The sequence below is a fragment of the Rhinolophus ferrumequinum genome, chromosome 21 (assembly GCF_004115265.2).
Source record: "Rhinolophus ferrumequinum isolate MPI-CBG mRhiFer1 chromosome 21, mRhiFer1_v1.p, whole genome shotgun sequence".
NCBI classification, from domain to species: Eukaryota; Metazoa; Chordata; class Mammalia; order Chiroptera; family Rhinolophidae; genus Rhinolophus; species Rhinolophus ferrumequinum.
The window spans coordinates 260,066-267,409 of NC_046304.1; positions in this window are offsets into that span (position 1 = coordinate 260,066).

Below are 7,344 nucleotides of genomic sequence, written 5' to 3' on the forward strand. Positions count from 1 at the left end.
GGGGCTCTGGTCGTGCTCGGTTTCCTGAACTGGGTGCTGGGGTCACAAGTGTGTGGACTTTGTGAAAATTCACTGGTGTACACTTCAGATGTGTGCACTTTAATGTAAGTGTGTTATACTTCAATAAAATTATTCTGAGAAGGGATGCACAGGCTTTGCTAGACTGTCAAAGGGGTGGTGGCACTAAAAAGATGGGGCTCCTTGGCTTACCATAGCCCTGACATGAGGGATTATTAGACACCCGAGGTGCAGGCTCACGCCTTCACGCGTCCTCACACTCTCACCAGAGTAACAGGAACCGTCTCTTCCCTTTGGATCAACCAGTTCCCACAAGGAACCTACTATGTGCCAAGCACTGCGTGCTTGGCACAGAAGGAGACAAAGACAAAGCTGGAGGAAAGGCAGACTCTGGAGCGCTTCCCAGGGCCTCCCAGCTGACTAACCTGCTCCAGTCAGGGTGAGCTTGAGCAGAGACCCCCTCACAGCCGGGTCTGGGGAACTGGATCAGGTCTTACTAGGCTGTCACACAGCACCATGCCTGTTGCCGTGGTGACATCAACACTACGCCAAACTCTGGTTTCAGGGAAGTTGGAACATTCACTGTGTCCTCACTAGCGAAAGGACCTTAGGCAAGTCACTGCGTTTCTCTGAGCCTCCTTGCCTCCTCCCCATGAAGGAGCCAGATGGACCAAGTCATCCCTTCTGTTCTCACAAGCTGGGATCTAGACTTCCCTTCTCTGGCAAAAATATGAGTATAAGAGGGAGAAGAGAGAGGAGGAAAGGAAAGGGGAGGGAGAGGAGACAGGAGGAAAAGGGAGGGGAGGGAGAAGAGACAGGAGAGAGAGAGAGACACACACACACATTTGCAAACCCACAGGCCATATTTTTCTTTGAAAAGCCCCACACTGGTTCCAGATGCTATTGTAGAAACCCCTCCTGACAGTGCGCTGCCCTCCCGCTGCTCCATGTCCCTCCCACTGCTCAGTGACCCTTCTCCACTAGGGGAGTGAATTAAGCCTTCTGTTGCCTGCCTTGTGGCAGGAACCTGAGCTCCCTGCTTTGAACTTGGTCCACCCCCATCCCAGACAAGTCCCTTAACCAGTGCAACCCTCTTTGTGAGCTAAAAGTTCTTTGCTGGGCCTTCCTGGGACTTCCAGGAGAGCATGAAATCATGGCCCCGGCCCCAAAGAGTTGGCAGCTTCAGATGAATTATGCTGACATAGTGGGTACCTGGTGTAGGATTGAGTGTTTTATATAGATTACCTAAACCAGTGCCGCCCAATCAAACTTCCTGCAATGATGGAAAAGTTCTCTTGCTGTATCATCTACATGTAAGCACTTGATATGTGACCAGTGTGACCAAGGAGCTGAATTTCTAAGACCTTATTTAACTTTAATAAATTTAAATAGCCACATGTGGCTAGATGCTGACACAGTGAACAGCACTGGCCTAAAACCTCAACACAGCCCAATAAGGTGAGCGTTCTAATGTCCACATTTTATGGACAAAGAAATTGAGGCCTGGGGAGATGCCAGGTCTTGGTCACCCAGGCCAATATTTCTGCATGCTGAGCCATTCCTTTCCCCACCCAGCTAGCAAGTCTGTGCAGTCATAGAGCTAAGATGCACGCTTTGGAAAGAGAACTGGATGCAGATAAAGAGATGATGAACTAACTACAGCCCAGGAAGTAAGCTGGCGTGGGCCAGATTGAGCCAGGCTGGGGAGTGAGGGAGGCCTCCTGAGGCGGGAAGACCATCAGCATGTACAAGGTCAGAGGGGACATTCCTGCATTTCTTGAAATCGTGTCTCATTCCTGCCCCCCCTTTGAAGCATGTCACCCTCTCATCTCTCTCTCTCTCAAATGCATCCTCATGAGGAGCCCTTGAAGTCAGCAGATCTATTCCCATTCTACAGATGAAACTCAGAGGCAGCACACTGCAGTGCTGAGGTTCAAACCCAGGTTCTGCGGAGTCCACAGCATGTAAACGGTCTTGCAGAGGAGGGTAGAGGATAAGCCAGACATTTTGCCCAAGCCCAAAGCAGTCCCAGGGCACAGGGCTGGAACAGACAAGGTCATCTGCCCTTCCTAGGATTTGGAGGTTGCTTCCGGAGGCATAATGAGGTGGAATGATTGGGGCTGGCTGGAGTGGAGTGGAGTGTTTCAGAAGCAGAAAGAGATGGCTGTGTGGGCCAAGGATATCTCTGGAGTTAGGGAAGGAGGGCTTCAAGGGGGGTGGCACTTCGGGCAGGGAGAGATTGAACAAAAAGAACTGCTGAGTAAAGGTAGAAATGGAGGTCCCAAGGGTGAACTTGAGATTCGAAACCATTTGTCCAGCAGAAAGAGCCCTGTGCTGGGACTCCAAAAACACCTAATTTCTTGTCCACTGATTTGTTGCTTGACCTTGACCGTGTCACTGCTCCCTCCAGGCCTCAGTTTCCACATCTGCAAAGTGGGAATAACAATCCCTCCCACCTAGTGGGATTGCACTTCAGTACAGAATGAAAAAGCAGAGGAGGAAATGTTTTGGAAACTGTGAAGCCCTAGACAGGTGTCAGCAGTGATTTTTATTAAGATACACAGATGAAGCTATCCCAGCCCCTTTGGAGCTGGAAATCTAGAAAGGCAGAGGAGTCATGAACATGAGCAGAAACTGAAACATGGAAATTACATAGAAAATCACAAGACAAAGAGCTGTGAGAGCTCAAGAAGGAAGTTTCCTTCTAGTTTGTGGGGATGGAGTGATGAGGGCGGACTTCCTGGAAGTGGAGGTACCAAAGTAGTGAGCACTGTGCAAACACTTTGCATGGATTATCTCATTTTCTCCTCATCAAAACCCTGAATTTGAGACCATTATTATTCTTAATTTACAGATGAGGTTCAGAGAGATTCAACTATTTGCCCATGATCACAAAGCTCAAAAATGGCAATGCTGGAAAACCCAGGCCTCCTGTCTGATTTCAAAGCCAGACTCTTGAAAAGAACTTGAATAGGCTGAGGGGACATATTCCCTTATCCCCTTCAGTCCTTTCCCCATTAGGGGCAGGTGTATAACCAAGGCTGAGCCAATCACATCGCTTCCTGATCACAGTGATTGGTTCAGGAATGGGCACGTGACTCAAGACAGGCCAGTGAGCCTCAAGTCCAGGACTTCTGTAGAAATCATTGAAAAAGAGACACTTCTCTTCCCATTAAGGCGCTGAGCTAGTGTGACATAAGCCTGGGGCAGCTCCACATTGGAAAAGCCAGGCTGAGAATAAAGCCAACACAGAGAGGGGCAGTGATGAGAGAAAAGACCGATTTCTGCTGACATTGAGCACCTTGAACCAGCCATGCCTGAAGCTCTCATCCTGGACTGTTTAGCACATGAGCCAATATGTCAGGTGGAACTGCTTTGATAGGAAACCCAACTCAAACTGGCTTCAGTGATAATTAGAATCAAGTGGCTCATTTAACTAAAATCTCCAGAGCTCAGGCTTCAGGTGCAGTATGATCAAGGTCCTGGCTCCATTTCTTTGACATGTGCTTCCTAGATATGTCATCATTTTCCTTGGCTGGTGTCTTGACTGGCTGCAAATTGGCTGCAGCAGGTCCATGCCTCACGTCTGTAGCCACACCACCCAGAAGCAGACTCTCTTTCTCCCAACTAGCAAACTAAAGCCTGAGATTTGCGCTAATTGGAAGATCTTGGACAGCCTGCCCGTCCCTGAGCCAACCCTGGGGAGTGTGAGGTGAAGAATAAGTGTGGTTGGCCTAAGCCAATCAGGGCTCACTCCTGGAGTGGGGGGCAGAGTTACGGGAGGAGAACAAATGCTGAAAGGAGTGCAGCGATGCCCACCGCTCTAATAAGCTCCCTTTTCTCCCTCACCCAGTTGACTTAGTTTTCGTCACCGGGTACCCAGATTCCTAACAATAACGATCACCAACCCCATTTCCAAAGAGTTTTCATTTAATTCTTTTGACAGCTCCAGGCTTTATACTTACAGTATTTACTAACTCAATCAATAAACTCATAATTCTGCTTGGGATTTACATAATAAATGCCTTCTTTCCCAATGTGGGGACAGAGTCCCAGAGAGCAGTTTCCAGGCTCTCGGCCTCATGTGGAAAGGTGCTGGCTCGGGTAGTAGATGGCCGTCAGCTGTGGCTAATTGACCATCAGCTGTAACCAGTGAGCCATTAGCCACTGATATAACTGCCGGGGCTGCGTTGGTTGGTGAGTCGGTGGACTGGCAGGCAGAGAAGCGGACAGCAAGTTGCAAGTCATGTGGAGCCAGCTTCCAGTGAGACTACAGTGGTGTGACTCCCCTATCTATGGCTCCATGGGTGTTCCTTTTTGGCCTCACCATATCCTGCGTTCTTACATGGGGAGTGGGAGCAGAGACCCCGCAGGCCGCCCCGCACCACAAATGGTGCAGCGAGCAGGGTCTCCCGCACGACACCCAGTCTTATCACACCTCAAAAACAAGTTTTAATGACACGCATCAGTTTTCCTCCCTAGGGCAGCATATATAACTAAGGAAACATAACATCCACTTAATATATAGTTTCTACTCTTATAACACATTTCTGTTCCTTATTGACCATTACTCTTCACGTTTTTTCCCTCTATAGTGGAGAAATTTCCAAGCAAGAGAGGCCATTTGTGGGGATAGAGCCAGGAGTGCAGTTTCCAGGCTCTCGACCTCACATGGAAAGGTGCTGGCTCAGGTAGTAAATGACCATCAACTGTGATTGGATGGCCATCAGCTGTGGCTAGTTGGCCGTCAGCTGTAACCAGTGAGCCACTGGCCACTAATATAACTGCCGTGACTACACCAGCAGAAAATGGGGGCTAGCAAGAAGATGGTAGCTGAGCTAGCAAGCGCGGATTGCAGTTGGCACAGCAGATTACAGCCAGCAAGTGAGGTGGGTTGGCAGAGAGAAGTGGACGGCAGGTTGCGGACAGTGTGGCTCCTGCTTCCTGTGTCTCCAACCCAGCCGCCACCAACAATATAGTGGTATGACTCCCCTACCTATGGCTCCGTGGGTGTTCCTTTTTGGCCTCACCATGTCCTGCGTTCTTACATGGGGAGCGGGACCGGAGACCCTGCCTGACGTTCTGCATGACACCATTTTTTAAATGTTTTCTTGAATCGACATGGATTAACCATCTCACATGCGTTATATTTCAGGAAACAGTCACCACCACCATGTGAAATGGGTACACTTGTTACCATTTTACAGACGAGCAAAGTGAGGCACAGAGAGGTAAAATAGCTGCTGTCCCAGCTGGCAAGTGGCAGAGCTGAGCTTTGCACCCAAGTCCGTGGGAGTTAGGGGCTGGCATCTCCCCCGGGCACACCACTGTATCCCCCCTCAGAGAACTCCTCCTCAGAACGAAGCATCCTACTTTTCTCCGAGAACTGAGACATGACCTAGAGGTGCCAAAGCACCTCTCTGGCCTCAGAAGGGCACCACACTTGCTTCTTCAAAAAATTTACAGACAGGGTGGCCAGGTGGCTCAGTTGGCTAGAGCGTGAGCTCTGAACAACAGGGTTGCTGGTTCGATTCCCACATAGGCCAGTGAACTGCACCCTCCTCAACTAGATTGAAGACAACTAGCTGCCGCTGACCTTCCAGAAGGGTGGCCGGATGGCTCAGTTGGTTAGAGCGCGAGCTCTTGACAACAAGGTTGCCGGTTCAATTCCCGCATGGGATGGTGGGCTGCTCCCCCTGCAACTAAGATTGAACACGGCGACTGTGCTTTAAGCTGAGCTGCGCCCTCCACAATTAGACTGAAGGACAATGACCTGGAGCTGATGGGCCCTGGAGAAACACACTGTTCCTCAATATTCCCAATTAAAAAAAAAATTTACAGACAAGTTGGACATACTCCACCTTCACAAAGCTTTCAGCTGGGGTTGAGAATTGAAACATAACCATTCAAAATGATAATACGAAGAAGTCTGCCCAGAAGAGCAGCATTTGCGCTGAGTCTCTAAGGATGCCTAATTACTAGCTATGCGGAAAGTGGAGGAGAACAACCCAGGCTGGGAAACAAGCTGAGCAAAGACCAGGGGCTGGGAAATCACAGGTCAGTGGTGCAGTTCAGCTGGACGGCAGGATGCACAGAAGTGAGAAGCAAGGGGTAAGTCAGGAAAGACTATCTGGAAGGTGCTGTGGACATATATGTCTGCCTGCTCTACAGCTGTGGAGAGCACCCCTCCTCCTGAGCAGTCCAGGGGTGGGCATATCCCTGGCTGGCCATTGAGAATGTGCATCTTCATGGCGATAGTGATTGGTTCAGGGATGAGCATATGACCAAAGCCCAGCCAATAAGAGCTTTCTCCAGGATTTTAGCTAAAACCATCAAGAAATTGGCCCTCTCTGTTTCTGAGATTGTCGGCGCCATAGACCATGGAAGACTGAAGCTGCCAGGAGCCGTCTTTTTCACCCCACAGAGACAATTTTTAACACCTCCAGTTCAGACCAGCTCAGAGAAAGGGTGACCAGAGCTGATGGGTCAGGCTAGCCTAATCCCAGTTTTCTAGAATGACACATTGACTACTGGCACAAGCAAAGTTATCTTTTGAGAGAAACCTCAAAGCCTTTGTTTCCTTTTTCTCTTCTTTCATTTATTCATATTCCTTCTCTCTTTCTTTCTTTTGTTTGTTCATTCTTTCCATATGTCTTTTTCTCTATTTTTTAATAAATATTTTTTAAATAATCTTTAAAAAATACACGCGTACATTCTACAAATACATGACCAGTACTCTTCAAAACTGTCAAGGTCGTGCAACACAAGAAAGATCAAGAACCTGTCACTGACTGGACACTAAGAAGACAACTCAATGCAATGTGGTATCCTAGATGGGATCCTATTACAGAAAAGGGAGGTTGGTAGAAAAATTGGTGAAATCCAAATGATTTCTGTGGCTTATTTAATAGTATTGTACCAATTTTAATTTCTTAGTTTTGACAAAGGGACAATGGTAATGTATAGTAATGAGGGTATAAGGAGTCGAGGGGAACTCTCTGTGGTATATCTGCAACTTTTCTATAATCTAAAATTACTCCAGAGTAAAAGCTGTTTTTTTTTTTTTTTTAATACATGCACAGAAAAAGTTCAGGCAGTACACCCAGACATACAATGAAAAACAAGCGTCCCCCCAGGCCTGCAGTCCCCCGCCCTGGAGAAAAACACTGTTATAGTGTAACGGGGATTCTATGCGTACTTGCAGGCTTATGTGTATCTACCCCCACCTTGTTCTACACACATGGTAACTTCCTGTTTTCACTTAATAGTGTATTTCTTGGAGTTTCTTCCACTTTGGCGTAAAGAGAACTGCCTCACTGGTAATGG